At 42.4% G+C, this 19,163-nt stretch overlaps 1 protein-coding gene across 7 annotated transcripts in view; it reads right to left on the bottom strand.

Annotated features, from left to right (window-relative positions):
• The window catches only part of LOC109450700 (uncharacterized), a 63,272-nt gene that overhangs the window by 16,849 nt on the left and 27,260 nt on the right, over positions 1-19,163 (bottom strand). For 4 of the 7 annotated variants that reach the window (XR_016018065.1, XR_016018066.1, XR_016018061.1 and 1 more), the window contains one exon: positions 16,925-17,126. The exons of the other annotated variants lie outside the window; for them this stretch is intronic. The gene's annotated coding sequence lies outside the window, so the exon portion shown is untranslated. The remainder of the gene's footprint in view (positions 1-16,924; positions 17,127-19,163) is intronic. 7 annotated transcript variants of the gene reach the window in all.

Below are 19,163 nucleotides of genomic sequence, written 5' to 3'. Positions count from 1 at the left end.
AACAGGTATAGAAGGAAAATACCTTAACATAATAAAGGCCATATATGACAAACTTTCAGCTAATGTCATAATTAATGGTGAAAAACTGAAGCCCTTTGCTCTAAGTTCAGGAACACGACCGGGCTGTCCCCTATCACCTCTGCTTTTCAACATAGTGTTGGAAGTCCTCGCCAGAGCAATCAGGCAAGAGAAGAAATAAAAGGCATCCAAAATTGGGAATGAAGCAGTTAAATTGTCACTCTTTGCAGGTGACATGATGCTATATATAGAAAACTCTAAAGACTCCACCAAAAAGGTATTAGAAACAATCAAAGAATACAGTAAAGTTGCTGGCTACAAAATCAACGTACAAAAGTCCATTGCCTTCCTATATACTAACAATGAAATCTCAGAAAAAGAAATGCAAAAAACAATTCCTTTTGCAATTGCAGCAAAAAGAATAAAATACCTAGGAATAAACTTAACCAAGGATGTGAAAGACCTATATGCTGAAAATTGTAAGACATTTAAAAGAAATTGAAGAAGACACAAAGAAATGGAAAGACATTCCGTGCTCATGGATTGGAAGAATCGACATAGTTAAAACGGCCATATTACCCAAAGCAATATACCGATTCAATGCAATCCCCATCAAAATCCCAATGGCATTTTTTAAAAGAAATAGAACAAAAAATCATCAGATTTGTTTGGATCCACAAAAGACCCCGAACAGCCAAAGCAATCTTAAGAAAAAAGAACAATAATGGAGGTATCACACTCCCTGACTTGAGCTTGTAGTACAGGGCAACACTAATCAAAACAGCATGGATTGGCAGAAAAACAGACACATAGACCAATGGAATAGAATTGAGAACCCAGAAATAAAACCACATAAATATGGACAGATAATTTTTGACAAAGAAGCAAAAAACATACAATGGAGAAAAGACAGCCTCTTCAATAAATGGTGGTGGGAGAATTGGACAGCCACGGGCAAAAGAATGAAACTGGACTGCAATCTGTTACCATGTACCAAAATTAATTCAAAATGGATCAAAGACTGAAGCATAAGGCCTGAGACAATAAACTGCATAGAAGAAAACATAGATACTAAACTTATGGACCTTGGGTTCAAAGAGCATTTTATGAATTTGACTCCAAAGGCAAGGGAAGTAAAACTAAAATAAATGAATGGGACTATATGAAACTTAAAAGCTTCTGCACAGCAAAAGAAACCATCGACAAAATAAAGAGGCAACCAACTGAATGGGAGAAGATTTCTGCAAACAGTGCCTCCGATAAGGGGCTAATATCTAGAATATACAAGGAACTCATGCAACTCAACAACAAAAAAACAAACAACCCAATTGAAAAATGGGCAGAGGACCTGAAGAGACATTTCTCCAAAGAGGACATACAAATGGCAAAAAGACATATGAAAAAATGCTCAACATCACTAATCATCAGAGAAATGCAAATAAAAACCACAATGAGATATCACCTCACCCCAGTCAGAATAGCTATCATCAACAAGACAAATAGTAACAAATGTTGGAGAGGCTGTGGAGAAAAAGGAACCCTCGTACACTGTTGGTGGGAATGCAGACTGGTGTAGCCGCTATGGAAGGCAGTGTGGAGGTTCCTCAAAAAATTACGAATAGAATTACCACATGACCCAGCAATCCCTCTCCTGGGTATCTACCCAAAAAATCTGAAAACATTTATACATAAAGACAAGTGTGCTCCAGTGTTCATTGCAGCTTTGTTTATGGTGGCCAAGACATGGAAACAACCAAAATGTCCTTCGATAGATGAATGGATAAAGAAGTTGCGGTATATATACAAAATGGAATACTATTCGGTGGTAAGAAAAGATGAAATAGGAACATTTGTGACAACATGGATGGATCTTGAGAGTGTAGTGCTGAGCGAAACAAGTCAGACAGAAAAAGCAGAGAACCATATGATTTCACTGATATGTGGTATATAAACCAAAAACAACAAAAGAACAAGACAAATGAGAAACAAAAACTCTTAGACACAGACAATAGTTTAGTGGTTACCAGAGGGTAAGGGAGGAGGTGAGGGTAAAGGGGATCAAATATATGGTGATGGAAGGAGAACTGACTCTGGGTGGTGAACACACAATGTGATATGTAGATGATGTATTACAGAATTGTACACCTGAAATCTACGTAACTTTACTAACAATTGTCACCTCAATAAACTTTAATTAAAAAAAAAAGAAAAAGATATTTCTGCAAAATTCTATCACTACTCTGTCAACATGAGGTAACTGCTGGGTGAACATTTCACTCTGGTGTTTCCCAGCAACTCCAGAAGGATTATCATGAGGACCTCCAGGGAAAGAGAAGTGAGGGGAGACTGGAAGTAGGGAGATTAGTTTTGCCTTTATACACCGGTTTCACTTGTCACAACAAGCGTACCTTATTTTATAATTTGAAATGCATCAAATAAAAAAATTAAGAGCTTGTGGCAAAGACAATACTCTATGTTTACCAAATACCATTTTATTCTCTTCCTCCTGCATATACAAGATGACATTTCCCAACCTCCCTTGCGCTTAGGTTGGGATCATGTAACTGGGTTGTGACCAAAGAGATGTGGTAGAAGTAACGTACACCCCTTCCAGACCTGGCCATAAAAATCCCTACGTCAGCATCCACACTCTCTCTTCCTCTACTGTGGCAAACTTTTGAGGCTGCATGACTAAGGTGACACCATTGCAAAACGGATGGAGCTTAGAACCCAGAACCATGGAGAGCCACGAAGGAGAGCAACCTGACCCACATCAGAAAATGACCTGTTGTATTAAGCCACTGAAAACATGGAGTTTCTTTGTTACTGCACCACAACCCTTCCTATCCTGACTAATGTGGTGTTCATACATGCCAGAGATTTTCAATGTCCCACAGAAGTCCTGAGAGAGCCTCTACTTCTCACATGGAAATAGCCATTCAATGTTTTTGTTAAGCGGACTTTTTCAGATTGTAAGTTTATATGAAGACATATTTCTGACTATAGTTCCTTTCCTTTCTACCTCTGAGTTACTTTCTCATTCTCACTTTGTTGTGATGTGTTTGTTCCAAAGGGAAATAAATCAAGGACTTCTCAGAAAGGAAATAGTGCACGCACATTACATTTTTGTTTAAACAAGACCTGAAAAAGAGAGGAAATTTTATTATAGATTTTATTCCCCCTCAGGGACTATTCTGAATTTTACTATCTTGATATTTACTTATTGTTATAGTAAAACCTTGGATAAACCATCAAGGGCTGAGTTGTCCTAAAAAGCCAGTGTTTCACAGACCTGGAGTTTATACATTTAGGCAATAAAATGCTGTTGGCTTTAAAATGTTTTGAAGAAAGTATTTATGAAGCATATTAAATGAAGGATGGTGACATGTTTTACCTTTTCTTGGTGATTCAGGATTAGCCCAAGTTCCTTGAATGTGCCACGCTCCCTTGGGGGCTTGTGCATGCAGTTACCTCTGTCTGGAATAGTCTTTCCTTGCCTTTGCCTACCTAAATTTTCCTCATCCTTTGGTTGTCAGCTCAAAAACCAGTTCCTGCAGGCACAACGGTATAAATTTCCTAAAGCTCATTATCTGTTCACTTAAAACAGGCGATTTTTGTGGTATGTAAATTATACCTCAGTAAAGCTGTTAAAAACAAAACACACTGTCCAGAAGGTAAAACATAACACACACACCCCTCAAATGTGGGCCGCAGTGTAGTATGGAAAGGGAGAGGGGAAGTAGTAATATCTTCACATTGGAGAAAGCTGACAACTATGTCAGCCAGCTGATCAAGGTCAACAACAGGGATGTCGCATTAATAGCACCCTGATATGATGGTACTTCACCTCTGTGGTCTTCCTCTCAGAAACCATAACCCCAGGCTAATCATGAGAGAAATTCCAACGGAAGTGCATCCTACCATATACCTACCTAAGCTGTACTCTTCAAAACTGTCAAGCTCATCAAAACCAAGGCAAGTCTAAGAAACTTTCATGGCTAAGAGAAGCCAAAGAGACCACTATCACGGGCAATCCTGGAAGGGATCCTGGAACAGAAAAAGAACCTGGGGTACAAACCAAGGAAATCTGAATCAAGTATGGACTTTAGTTAATCATTAACGTATCAGTATTGGTTCATGACTTGTGGCAAACGTACCATAGTAATGTGAGATGTTAATGATAGGAGAATATGGGTGTGGGATTTTTGAGAACTTTCTGTGCTGTCGTCACCATTTCTCTATAAATCTAAAACTATTCTAAAGACTAAAGTTCATGTAACTGACATTTGAAAAGATTTTCCCAGTCCCTCAAACCAGATCAAGTCCTCCATGCTGTATGTTCATGTATCAAACTAGACTATTGACTAAATGGTTGAATGAATTCATCACCCTTTGCAATTCTATGTTTGTGCATTTTGCTCACTGTTGTATCCTTGGTACAAGGTCCCTGACAGGTGCTTAGTCAGACATATAGTCAGTGCAGTGTCACAGAATGTAAGTTCCATGACAGCAGGATTTGTTGTTTTGTCTTCTACTGCAGCCTCACCACCGAGAGTACCTGGCCCATGGGAGATACTCGATAACGACAACTACTTCCTCTGTGGGCCAAGGAATCCTCTCCCCAGTGGTTGAAGCTTGGGATACAGACATTTTAGCTCACTCTGCCTGATTTCTTCAATAAAGCCTACGGAGGTGTTGATGGCAGGTGAACTGAGAGGCAGAGCGGACTGGTCCATAACTAGAGAGGAGAATGACGCCAACTCTCAAAATGAAGGAAAAACAGCAGAAAGAGCAAGATGGCCTCTGGACTCCCACCGGAGCTGTCCTCTCTGGTTCCAGTCAATCCTGGGACCCTCTGTCCTGGGAGACCCGCCTGCTCCGTGTAGTCCAAAAATCCCATCAAATCCTGCTACTCAGGTTCAAAGTCACCAAGATTTTATCTGTACTGTGTTTGTCTAGTCTGTATTTCTGTTATGAAAGATGTTAAATCAAATAAATGTACGGAAATACCACCTGTGGTATGATGATAAGAGGGGGGAAAGGCCATAAGGATCAGACATGGGCCAAAAAAGGGAAAAGGGAGTCTCTAAAAGGGAAAGAAGAAGAACTAGAAATCAGTGAAAATGGCCTAATAAGGACACAGAAACGAAGTGTTGTGAATTCATTCATTCAGCAAATATGTACTGAGCACAGGCTATGTGCCAGGTTCCACTGTTAGGAATACAGCCCTCAACAAAACTATGGAAAGTACTGCCCTCAAGGAGCTTGCATCCCAGTGGGAGGAGAGGGCAGCAGAAAGGAAACAAATAATTAAGCAAAAGAGACATCAGAGACTGGTGAGTGCTCACACAGAGCTAAAATAGACAGCGTGTGGCTAAGTGGTTACTTTATATTGGTTGGTCATGGAAGGCCTCCTTAGGAACATGACATTTAAACGGATATCTGAAGGATAAGAAAGTGCTGGAAGTGGGAAGGTGGTGGAGGCTGAGTGAGGGGACAATCTAGCCGGAGGGCAGAAGGAGTGCCCTAAGGCTCCAAGGATGTATCCTGAAGAAGAGGGGAGGGGCTGGCCCCCAGCGAACATTTGGCACTGTCTGCAGACTTTGAGGTGATCACATGTGGTGGTTCCGAGTGGTGCTACTCCTGTGCCTAATGGTTAGAGATCAGGGATGCTGTAAACATCCCACAACACACGGAACAAACCCCTCCGCAAAGAATAACCCAAAATGTCGATGGCGCCAATGTTGAGAAACCCTGCCCTGAGGCCTTCACAGGCTTGGTATCTTCAAGGTGCAGGAAGCAGGACCCCACGCCTGGAGGACAGGAGGCGGTGCTGTGAAGTAAGGCAGGGAAACAGGCAGAGGCCAGACGGTGCACACCTTGTACACCACGGCAACGAGCTAGGATCTTCTTCTCCGTGTGGTGAGGAGCCCGCGGATGTTTTGAAACCGGGCAGTAAACAGATTTCATTTATTTTTGGAAATAATTACTACGACTGTTGTGTGGAATGTGGTGGGAGGGGGCAAGTGTGAGTGAAAGAGACCTGCTGGGTGGTTTTTGTAGTGGAGAGGTGATGGCGATTGATACAGGTAATGGCAGTGGAGATAGAGAAATAAAGATTTGCGATTTAATTTGGAGGTAGAACTCACAGGTCTTGCTGATGACATTAATATGGAGGGTGAGGGAAAGAGAGGAATCAAGGATTAATTGAAGGCCAGTTTCATGGGTGTGTGACCAGTGCAACAGCTGTCCCCAGCCCAGGCTGGCAGTGGCCTCCGAGGAGAGGTCTCGGCTACCCTGGGTCCAGGAACCCATCACACTCCAGCCCTGAGGCTGCAGTCCCCTTGGGGTGGCCTGTCCGCTGCGGGTTGGGTCCACAGACCTGTGGGCAGGGGGCACTGCCTGCCGTGCTGCTGGCTGAGGTTCCACATCTTCATCTGCATCGGGCCTGGCAGACTGTACAGCTGGCCCTGCTGGAAGGTTTCCAGCTTGAGCAACTAGGTGCTTAGTGCCATTTACCGAAATGGGGAGGAGTAGGGGTGGGGTTTGGGACATGGTATAGTTTGGGACATGTCTCATCTCGAGACGCCTGTGAGACATCTAATTGACAAGAACAAGTAGACAGTGTGTCCACCTATCTACAGCTCAGGAAAAGTATAAAGTGGTTGGTATTAAGTCATGCGAATGAGGGTGCAGCTGCTGTGAAAACCAGTACGATGGTTCCTCAAAAAATTAAACATAAAATTACCATATGACCTAGCAATTGCGCTTATGGGTATACACCCCAAAGAAGTGAAAGCAGAAACCTGCACAGGTATTTAGACAATCACGTGCACAGCAGCGTTTTCCACAATAGCTGAAATGTGGGAACTCAATTGCCCATTGATGAATGGATGGATAAACAAAACATGACACACGATTATATGTACCATGGAGCATAATTCAGCCTAAAAAGGGAAAGAAATTCTGACACAGGCTACAATGTGGATGAACCTGGACGACATGATGCTCAATGAAATAAGCCAGACACAGAAGGACAAATAGTGTATGATTCCACTCACACGAGGAACCTGGAAGAGTCAAATTCATAGAATGGTGGTTACTGCAAGTTGGGGGAGAGGGAGGTGAGGAGTTAGTATTTAATGGGCACAGAGCTTCCGTTTGGGAAGAAGAGTTCTGGAGGTGGACAGTAAGTAATGATGGTTGCACAACAATGTGAATGTACTTAATGCCACTAAAGTGTACACTGAAAATATTCAAAACTGTAAATTTTATGTTATGTATATTTTACCACAATAAATAATACAGCACCTACTTATTATTCTATGTTGAATGTTTCCTGGATGCCCAGCTCTGTTCTAAGTGCTCTCCTTGTCCCCGTCAAGAGAAAGAGTGGAGTGGTCTTAGATTTATCTTGTGGGTGGGAGGTGGCAGAACCCCCCCAACCTGCCAGCATGACTGCTTTACACCCACGGAGGCCCATGCAGGGCTCAGCCTCACAGCACACGAGCTGCCTTTCCTCAACCTCTGTTAGATGTGAACCCTGCACTCCTTCCCCCCCCCCATAAAGTCAGAATTTCACTTTATCGCTCCCTCTTACCTTTGACGTATTCCTTACATTTTTGGCCCCAGTTTGCGTTGGGAAGACCTTTGATGTGTTAAAGGAGCCAGGTAGGACGTTCTGTGTGGGCAAGTCCAAGGCTCTCAGGGTTAGTGAGCGGTACCCTAGTTACACTCACGTGGAGAGAAAGGGGATAGAAACAGGGTGCCCTTCTCTAGTCCCAACTCCGAGGAGGGCAATTTAAGTTCTAGTTTAAAAACAACCATCCGTGTCTCCTTGCTTTTCTATTCTTAAGCACAGCACTTCAGGCAGAGCTTTCACATGCATGAATATTAGTTTGCTGGAGCTGCCATAACGATATACCACAGATGAGGGGGGTTAAACAACAGGAATGTATCTTCTCACACTTCTGGAGGCTGGAAGTCTAAGATCAAGGTTGGTTTCTTTTGAGACCTCGCTCCTTGATTTACAGACGGCCACCTTCTCCCTGTGTCTCATAGGGTCTTCCCTCTGGAGGTGCCTGTCTTAGTCCATGTGGGCTATTATGGCACCTGCTATATCATAAACGAGGTGGCTTGTAAAGAGCAGGAATGGATGGCTCACAGTTCTGGAGGCTGGAAAGGCCAGCATCACAAGGCTGACAGATTGGATGTCTGCCGAGGGCTGGCTCCCTGGTTCATAGACAGCTGTCTCCTCTCGGAGTCCTTGCCTGGTAGAGGGAAGAGGGAGCTGTCTCAGGTCCCTTTTAGGGCACTAAGCCCACTCACAACAGCTTCATCTTCATGACCTAATCACCTCTCAAAAGTCCCAACTCCTAACACTATGGCCCTGGGGGTTCGGACTTAACATATGAATGGGGGACACACAAACATTCAATCTATAGCAGTATCTATGTCCTAATCTCCTCTTTTCCTAAGGACACAACTCATACTGTGTTAGGTCCCACCCATCTGACCTGCTTTTACCTAAATTACCGTGTTAAAGGCCCTCCCTCCAAATATAGTTCCATGCTGAGGTTCTGGGGGTAAAAGTGTCAATATATGAATTTGGAGACAGGGGGGCACAATCCAGCCCATAATAGCATGTGAATGACTGGAGAGGTTCTGCTGAATATAGCATTAGCACTAGTTCAACCAACTTTGCTTAACTTACTGGAACTAGCTAAATTTTTAGCAAGAGAGGCAGTGAAACTGCATTGTTTTATCATCTTCATTTCTACTCTCACTACTTTTAAACAAAATTTCAAAAACAATATTTACAGTAGTATAAATCTCAGCATTGGTTAGCTGCGGTTTTGTACTAATTTTTTTTTTTTTTTTTTAATTCTTCAGCTGTATAATCCGTCCTCAGAGCAAGGCAGATATCGAAAAACAACCCAACCTGTTATCATCAACGGCAGCAAATAGCAAGAGAGTAAGCAAGAGGATCTAGCTCCCAAGGGCATGTTGAACCCACGTCACCCAGAATGCCACCAAGTGGAAATGACAACCGTTAACATTAGGTGTGTTCCCTTGGTTTCTTTCTATGCACCTGTATCTTACACTGCTGAGAATACCCTTCATATTGAAACCTGAGTCACTTTTCTTTCTGTTACTTTTTATCATACTTATTTCCTAACATCCTTAAAAATTATTCATTGCCATGTCTAATGGTGGCATAATACTGCAGTGTTTCATGCCATCATTTCCTTAACCATTTCCAATTGTTGGACAGTTAGATTGTTTCCAGTTTCTAACAATTACAAGTAATGCTGACAAACAACATTGGCACATATCCTTGCCTGCATTTCCGATGATTTTTTTTCAGGCTACTTTCCTGTAAGTGAAATCACTATGTCCAACGTACACACATTTGTTTTTAAGGCCTTTGGAACACAGGAAAATAGCTGTCTTTTCAGGTTCCATGACAGACTCTCCCCCGATGCTAATCCAGTATTATTTGGTCCTATGTTCTTACAGGGTGTATCCTCAGCCTCTGCACCTTTCCACCCAAGCATAATTTTTACTCCCGGTAATTACAGTGTGCTGTGGTAGGTACGGGTAATAAAAAGACAATACAGCTGCTCGTAGGGAAAAGGGTAAAGAGATGCTTCTTGCATTTATGAAGCACCTTTCCTTTGAAGAGTTCAAAGGTTTTCAGATACACGGTTTCATTAATCTTCACAGATCTGTTGTTTTTCCTTCTGATACAGATCCAAACATAAGCCTTATTTATTGGCTAGTATTTATGCATTCACTGTGCTCCTATTTTCCTACCATTCCCTCAAATGGCTTTTATATTTGGGGCTTCTGGTTCATGCGGATGACAAACAGCCCCAAACTGAGTCCACGCATCTCTCACCTTTGAGACAGATAGGAGGAAAAGAGGAAGGACAAGTAGTCCCAGTTTAAAAATGATAAGAGACATTAAGTAACCCGGCACAGGGGCATTCCTGGCCAGAAAAAAAGGCAGAAGCCCTAAGTGAAAGGTGTACATGGGCAGGTTGTTTTCTTTCAAAATTGCTTGCTTTCACCTTTTTGCATAAACACATTCAAAATTTCTGACCTTGTAGACATTTTTTGAAATGGATTATGGTAGACAGGCTAATGGCACCTTCAAAAATGTCCCCGTCCTATCGTCAGAACCTGTAAGTACATTACCTTAAATGGCAAAAGTGGCAGACTTTGCAGATGTGATTATATTACGGATTTTCAGAGGGGAAGATTATCCCGGATTATTGGGTATAATCACAAGGGTCCTTAAAAGAGGGAGGCGAGGCGAGAGTCGGAGAGATGCTTGAAGATGCTACGCTGCTGGCTTTGAAAGTGGAAGGAGGGGACATGAGCCAACAAATGTAGGTGGCCTCTAAAAGCTGGAAAAGGCAAGGTAACAGATTCTCCCCAAAGCCTCCAAATGCACACGGCCCTATTAATGCCTTAATTTTAAACTCAGACCCATGTCAGACTTCTCACTTCCATAACTGTAAGAGAATAAATGTGTATTGTTTTAAGCCACTAATTTTGTGGCAGCACTAAGAACCTAGTAGATGGTATATATCTTAATACTCCAGAGACACTATAGCGATTTCATTAAGATGGCTGAAAACTGATAAATTTAAAGCAAAAGAAATACTACATTTAAAACTCTAGAGTAAAACTACAAGGAAATGAAATGCACATTATTTTTTTGAGTTGAAAAAAATACAATTGTTTCACCTTTCATGGTCACTACGGGCTGTGAGCACCAATTGACCACAGAGACAGGGTGAGGCACCCAAACTGAGAGAAAGGGGAGAAAAATAAGCACCAGGTATGATTGAACCTGGCTCCAAATTTAAAAGAAAACTCAGAAGGTAGGAAACATATGGGTACCAGAGCTCTCAGCAAGGCGGCTGGCTAAGCAGGTGAGACCAGCGACCTGATCATACAGGAATCCTGAAGCTCAAGGCAGGGCCAGAAAGTAGGAAGAAGAGAATGACAGCAGACACAGGGCACCCGCACAGGGAAATCTGTAAAGGAAGGGGCTGTCTTTGTTAGCCAAGATGTCTCTGACATACTTCCTGCTGGGTCAGCAGCCATTCTGGGGGCAAGAGGTGGGATCAGGTAAGAAGTGTTGGGGAGATACCAGTCAGGTTAGCCTTGCTGGCAGGGAATGTGGGGCCGCAGCAAAGGACACATTTTTATATTTGCTCAATTATAGAATAAGTGATTTTATTTATTTGGTCATTTTTTAAAAACTTTTTCCTGTGAAAAATTTCAGACATATACCAAAAAGGAGAAATAGCCAATTTTATTTGCACCCTCAATTACTTTCCCCACGGAAGTAAGTCCCAGACTATACGGACCTGGTCCTCAGGCAGAAAAGCTAGCAGTCAGGGTCTCCTGGCTCCATGGGGGGGTGGGGGTGGAAGGGAAGGGAGGCATCAGAGGACACTATGGAGAGAGTGAAAAGAGAGAACAGGAGACAATATCTGCAAATCACATGTCTGATAAAGAGTTAACATTCAGAATATATAAAGAACTCCTGTTACCAGAGGGTAAGGGGGGAGGGGAGTGGTAGAAGAGGGTAAAAGGGATCAAATATATGGTGATGGAAGGAGGACTGACTCTGGGTGGTGAACACACAATGTGATATATAGATGATGTAATACAGAATTGTACACCTGAAATCTATGTAACTTTACTAACAATTGTCACCCCAATAAACTTTAATTAAAAAAAAAGAACTCCTACAATTTAACAAAATGATAAACAGCCCAATGTAAAAATGGACAAAGGGCCTCAGGAAACATTTTCCAAAGAAGATACAGGAATATTCAACAAGCAAAGATGCTCAACATCGCTAGTCGTTAAGGAAATCAAAACCACAATGAAGAACTAGCTCGCACCCACTAGGATAACTAGAATCAGAAAGACAGACAACAATAATAAATGTTTATTATTTATTATTGTATATAGGATGAGGAAAAACTGGAACCCAGGTACATTGGTGGTGGGTATGTAAAATGATGCAACTACTATGGAAAACAGTTTGGCAGTTCCCCAAAAAGCTAAACATAGAAACATAGAGTTATCATATAACCCCACAACTTCACTCCTAGGTTTATACCCAAAAGAACTGAAAACAGAAACTTAAGTAGATGCTGTACTCCAATGTTCACCATTCTTCACCATAGCCAAGACATGGAAACATCCCACGTGTCCATCAACAGGTAAATAGATAAACAAGATGTGGCTTATACATACTATGGAATATTATTCAGTCATAAAAGGAATGAAATTCTGACATGTGCTGTAACATGGATGGACTTTGAAAACGTTATGCTAAGTGAAATAACCAAACAGAAAAGAACAAATAGTGCATGATTATTCCATTTACATGGAATATGTAAAATAGGACATTGGTAGAGACAGCAAGCAGATTGGAGGTTACCTTCAGCTGGGGTGAGGAGGGAATGGGGAGTTACTGCTTAATGGGTACTGAGTTTCTGCTTGGGTGTGGAAAGGTTTTGGAAAGAGTGGTGATGGTTGTATAACATTGTGATTATAGTTAATGTCACTGAATTGTACACTTTAAAAAAATAACTAAATGAGAACTTTTATGTTATATATATTTTATGACAATTAACAAAAAGAGGGAGGCAAGAGGTCAAAGTCAGAAAAACAGAGATGTAAGGACGGAAGCAGAGATTGGGCGTAACATAATTTGAAGATGGAGGAAGGTGCCAGGAGCCAAGAAATGCACGCGGCTTCTTGACGTTGCAAAAGGTAAGGAAACAGATTCTCCTTTGGAGCTTCCAGAAGGAACACAGCCCTGCCAACATCTTGACTTTAGCTCTAAGACTCCTTTCGGACTTCCCACCTCCAGAACCATAACATAATACTGGTTGTTTTAAGCTAAGTCTGTGGTGAGTTGTTCCATCAGCCATAGGAAACTAATACATGGATGTAAAACCTTAGTTATCACAGTTCACTAAGCATAATACACTAATTCACCTTTCAGTTGATCCACGTGACTTTTAAAGTTCCACTTCCAGGAGTCCTACAGTCTGGATACGAGCACTCAAAGCAGGCAGGAGGGGCCCACTCTGTGTGTGACCAGCATGGGCTCAGACTGGAATTGGCCCGGGCTGTCAGACAGCTGTGCCTTTGTATGACAAGTTGGGGAATGGATTCAGTTACTGACATCCGAAGGATGATTCTCACTCCAAAAACAGCCCTGCAGATTCACGCACATGGGGGTTGTGTAATCCATGAAAATTATACCTGTGTCACACAGGTGGGACACATTCTTGTGTTTACTGCCTCACACGTCTTGTCGCTTCTCTACACTCCAGAAGCATCGGGCCCAACCTCTTACCACACTGCTCCCTTGAGGGCTGGAACCGGGTCTTACCACAGCACAGAACTGACATTTTCATCCTTATCTCTAATTATGGAATAAAGGGCTTTCTATTTGATGACCTACTAGGTGGGGTGGTAACGTTCTGAGAGAATCCTAAAAAATTGAAAACAAACAGGATGTCCCAAGGACATTACATCCTAATAAGTGACACCTAGAGATATAATAGCATTAACTTCTAAGAAACTACAGAACTTCAATATCTGGTCCCAATATCTCTCTCCAACAACTCTCCTAACACCAAGAACTTTATTCCTGAGACACCAGGAGGTGTTTCTCTAAAAACACCAGCCGATAGCTAGTTTCAATCCCTAACGTTCTTTATGCTGAATTCCAAAGCTGCTTCTTATTCATTTATCACCCTTACATGACTTTGCGCCATGAACTTGATAACTGCTAATCAAGTTACAGACAGGTGCAGCGGGCTCAGTTACCTGAGCTCCAAGCCAGGGGCTGCAGATGTCCTTCAGGTGGTAACACAGGTGGGTACAAGGGCTCTGCTGGCAGGGACTGTCAATCAGTATCCCCAAGGCTGAGCCACCATGGCCCATGGTGGAGGCAGTGGGTTTTCTGACAATCCCAGGGTGCCCTCGTTTACTGTGCTGAGACACACATAACCGAGGAGTGGAACCAGGTGGGACGGCAGTGGCCCGACGCATTATTTACCACTCGGCCAAATCACTCCTTCCCAAGAGCTACCTGGTCAGCCTTTGGTTTCTTGCACTTTGCTTACAGGCTAAGGTAAATAAAGGAAGAGTGGTAAATCCACCTGCCCTTTCTTTCTTCCTGTTCGCCCCATGAAAATCGCACCGCATGTACAGGGGATCAGTAAACAACAAACCAGAGACTTTTGTCAAAAATAAACTAGGTAGAAAGTAAAAGAAGTCTGAAAATCAGTCCTTCCCATTTAATAGAAAACTCCCTCCAAATCACTTTTATTTTTTTCTAATTACAAAAGACATGCATATTTTCTGTAAATAATTTGGAAAATAGAGAAAAACACAAAGAAAAAAACATAAATCATCTGTAATCCTACCATCTTGAGATAATCACGGTTTCTTCTCCAACACCCTCTATACTCTTACCCTGCCTTATTTTTGTGCATAGTTCTATATTATTATTATTATTATTATTATTATTATTACTTATTGTCTGTCTACCTTAGTCAAACGTTAAGTCCATGAAGGCAGGGAATTTGTGTCCCTGAGAACCAGGAACAGTGCTCAATAAGTATTTAGCAAACGAATAAATAGACACTTTGGTGTATCACCTTCTAGTCTTTTTTCCTAAAAAATATGCATAAATTATGTTTCTAAAGCATTATTTTGGTTAATTTTCAAAACCATTCCATTATCAAGAGCCCCAAGAAGAGTATCTGAAACACTCACGATTTGAAACGTAGAGCCCCACTTGACTCAGCTACACTTATTTTTCTCTCGGTGATTTCCAAAGCAGCAGCAGCTTTGGGGAATGGCTCCTGGAGAATGGATGGCAATACTGACATCCCAGCTAGGGCTGGAAGCCTTTAACAGGCATGCTTAGCATGACCATGTGGCTCCCCTTCAGTGTCATGCAGCTGCTGGCATGTGCACAGATAAACACAAAAGGTGACTGGCTTTACCCAGAGGTAGAGGTCCGCAGACTGGACACCATGGAAAGTCAAGGGCGTGGGGGCACCAAAAAGCAAGCGCAAAATTAAGGCATCTGAATGGTGGCTCACTGCCGCGCCAGCTGACCCCATTCCTCACCCTCAGATTTGCCTTGCCTTCGAAAATTTGAGAGCATCTGAAGTGACCGATTTTAACACGCTCTCACTTTACATTAACGTTCTTGTGACTCTTCATCTACGCTGTCATCTTTCTTCTCTTCTCAGAAACAAACATCCTCGTCCCTTCCCATGGTTCCTTCTTCCTGTGTGCTTACTGATGTCCCCTACAAACCTCCCTACAATTCTCCATCAGTCATCTCCTCTCTCTGTTCATTTCTCCAGTCTTTCCTGACATATCAATTCCTTCCCCTCTTTTTAGGACTGTCCTCAAACTACCCAATCCTAAAAAAATCCTCCTTCCCACTCATGCCACCATCCCATCTCTTCCCTTCTCTTCCTATCAATCTGATCGAAAGAGAAGCTTATACCCGTTGTCTCCATCTCCTCCCCACCCCCTTTCCTTAACCTCCACCTCAACCCCAAGACCTCCAATGACCTTCTAGTTACTCTATCTAAAGCCTTCTCTCACCTCATTCTTCTCTACTCCTCTGTAGCGTCTCACACTGTCAGCTCTCACTGTCAACTACAAAACCACTGGCAAGCCGTCTCCTTGGAATTCCGTGCTCATGTTTCTAGCCACCATCCTAATACATCCTACACACTGATGACAAATTAATCTTTTCAAGGTGCAATTGTGTTGATGTAAGATTAATTTAATTTCTTTTGATGGCTAAACCAGTAAATTAGAACAAAAGTGTTAAGTATACTGGGTCAGGAATTTATCAAGATATTTAATAAGTCTCTCACCCTCAGAGAGAAGGCTGAGAAATATGGGCTGGAACATACATCACACAGAAGCTTTTCAGCAGAAGACTTTTCATAGATGCAAACAAAGCCGGTCCAGGGTGAAAGCTCAATGGCTCTACCCACCATCAACTGGCATGCATGGCCATTGCCATTGTCACTAGTTTTTAGTGAATTTGAACATGTAAATGCTAAGGAGTGTCCTGCAAACGTAATGCAATTTGTTGCCCCACCTATCCTGTTCCTTCTAAAATTGCCTTTCATGCAGCAAAAGCTGATGGGAGGCATTGTGGAGCCATACTTCTGATTTATCATGTACTCAGACCAAGAGTACTGGGATAAACCACGTACCAAGACTGGGATAAACCACCTGTCTGCCATATCCAAGAAGGTCTCTAGCGCCCAGGCCTTCTTCACCAGCTCTTACGGTCAGAACTCCTTTCCTGCCCAAGATCTCATCTTCTCACGGCTGAGAAAGTCCCCTCTCAAACCCCTCCGCTGCTTCCCCAGGTACACTCACTAGACGCCACAGAGCAGCTTTATATTTCGCACTGTGGTTAGAAGAAGACTTAAATTGTCTTAAATGTGCCACCAGGACACACATTTTTAAAAGTAAAATTAAATCGCTCCGTTAAAAAAAAATTCACATTTGAATTTTTCTAATTCACATTTGAATTTTCCAATGCAATAATGCTCACCCTCCTGTACATATATTAGCTGTGTCACCTTTACAGAAACTCCTCATCAAAACTATCCTCTGGCTCATGTTGTAAAGTACAGCAACTACGTATATAAAGCTAAGGGTCGAAAACCATCAATTAATTGCTTCAGGGATACATGTGCCGTATTCGCTAGTTTTCTTTCCTCTTCCTCTATTTCTAGATTTTCTCCCCATTTCTGTTTCTGAAGGTTTTCTTTTAAAAATTGCCAAGATTTTTAATGAATCTACTCACTTTCATTCCCTCTCTCTTAACAGCTTCACCGACGCGGTCTTCCGTCTTTGGACCCTGGATAAGCCCGTAGCGCGCCCGCAGATTGGAAAGTGTGGCTCTGTCCCTTAGGTGACTGTCAATTCCACAGCATCCTCAAATTTTGCTAAACTTACGGATGATATGTTTATGTCTTCCCTGTCTGTCTCCTGCAGTGGCCTCAGATCTAGAACACAAATTCAATTTTAATTACTCAAAACACTTGGCAGATAATTCAAAACGTGCAAAGGGATATACCTCCCTGTCCCAATCCCTCGGTGTCCTACACACAGGTTACCATTGTCACCAGTTTCTTGCAGCTCATGATATCATTTGCCAATTCAAGCAGGTCCGGTGTGAATACTGTATTTTCCCGTGTGGCTTTAGGCTACTTACGAGAAAATGCCCCCATTCTATTCAGCGAGCTTGAATAGCCATTCCACTTTCAGTGCCACTGAAATGGCACTTCCTCAAAGAAGCCTTTCCTTTCCCTCCCCAGCCTGTGTCAGGTGACTCTCCTTTGTGTTTTTGACACTAGTTACTTCCACTGCTTATCAAGCAGAGTGGAAATCGCCTGCCTATTTCTTGCCGTGGGGCAGGGAGCAGTACAGCACCTGACACATGGGACACATTCAGCAAAGAATGTGTTATCTGAATACCTACATATATTCCAAATTATGCTAAGTCCTGGGAATGCAAAGGTACATAAAGTATGGAATCTACCCCAACCTTTATAGCATCTTCACAATTTACCAAAAAAAAAAAAAAAAAGCACAAAGAGAAGGGTCCACTTCTATTAATTCTACTCTTAATCTATGCTCATTTGGTAGCACAATCAGTTGTTCTCATTTGCATGATGTGTGCTTTCTCTTCCTGTGACTAAGTGGTCTACAGTCCTCCTTTATTGCCAAACTGTAGCCCAAGACGCCCATCCGCCCATCCGTCTGACTGGCCCTGTGTCAAAGGCGGACGATTTTCCCTTGCCTTGCCTGTTTTCTTTCTCCAAAGCGGCACCTGACTGGTGCTCCAGTGCCAACTACTGAAAATACTGCAAGGAGATAGCTGGTGAGAGTGTACCACCTGTTTTTAAAACTTCCCTCGAAAAGTGACAGTTTACAAATATAATGTCTCGACAAAAACCCTCAGAGGCAGCCTGTGTGTGGGTGCTTTGGGTGTCAGAGCAGTAAAGAGATAAAAAGGCTCAGCAGAGTCCCTTCTGGGTCTTCAGCCAGCCACCAGACTTGGGGCAGGCAGGCTAACAGCTCTGAGCTTCTCCTGTGTGACAGGGACCCTGCGGCTCCCTAAGTCGTTCTGGGCTTTGTGAAAGCATTAACTGAACTAACAATTGCAAATGTCTAGTATAGCATGTGGATGGAAAAGGGGACACAGGTTAAACCTGACAAGCTCAGGAGACTGAAAATAACCACATAGGATGGCGTGAACATAAAAATTCCTAACTAAGGTGGGCCATGGCGGGAAGTCACCCACTTAGTATGTAGCTTCCTTGACAAAGGTCAATCTCTCTCTACCTTAAGTGAGCCTGTCTATTGTCTTTTTGCAGCTAGGATAACATGGAATGTCAGTAATCCCTTTTTCTGGACGAGAGCAGGAAACTATAGAATCCTACACCATTATTTTTGTCCCCTGATTACCATCTCTGTGTGCTGTAAAAAGTGAACTATTAACTATCCTGTAACCACATATGTAAAATAAGTACCTGTCTCTCTAATTTACTTTCATGGAATCCCAGAGAACCCCCGACCCCACCCCTTTGCTTTCTCCCGCCCCCTTAATCTACCACCAACAGACTTCACATAACCCTCCTCCTTTGAGTCTAAAATAAGCTGCAAACCACCATTTTGCGGAGCATTTTTTTCAATCAGTTGAGATTTTTGCTTCCTGGCAGTTATCGTCAGTTTAGCTCAATTAAACTCTTACAAGCTTTCTCTTAGACGAGATGTTTTCTCGTGGACAACTATCTGACACATCCTGAGGGTTCAGTATTGCTAAAAGGAGGAGTCATTTCTGTGTTATGACGACATCTTTGATACTTAGCTTTTTTTTAATTATTAGTTTCAGGTGCACAAAACAGCATTTTTTAATTATTTAAAATTTGAAAGCTGTCTTTAACTAGACAATCCTACTTAAGTAAAATGGAGTGTCTGCTCCTCTCAATGACCTGGGGCAAATCCCCTTATCCCAACAGTATTTTTTTTGCAGTCAA

This window comes from Rhinolophus sinicus, chromosome 1 (genome assembly GCF_057876585.1).
Source record: "Rhinolophus sinicus isolate RSI-liver-muscle chromosome 1, RSI-T2T, whole genome shotgun sequence".
Lineage (NCBI taxonomy): Eukaryota > Metazoa > Chordata > Mammalia > Chiroptera > Rhinolophidae > Rhinolophus > Rhinolophus sinicus.
This window is presented reverse-complemented; position numbering and strand designations above follow the sequence as displayed.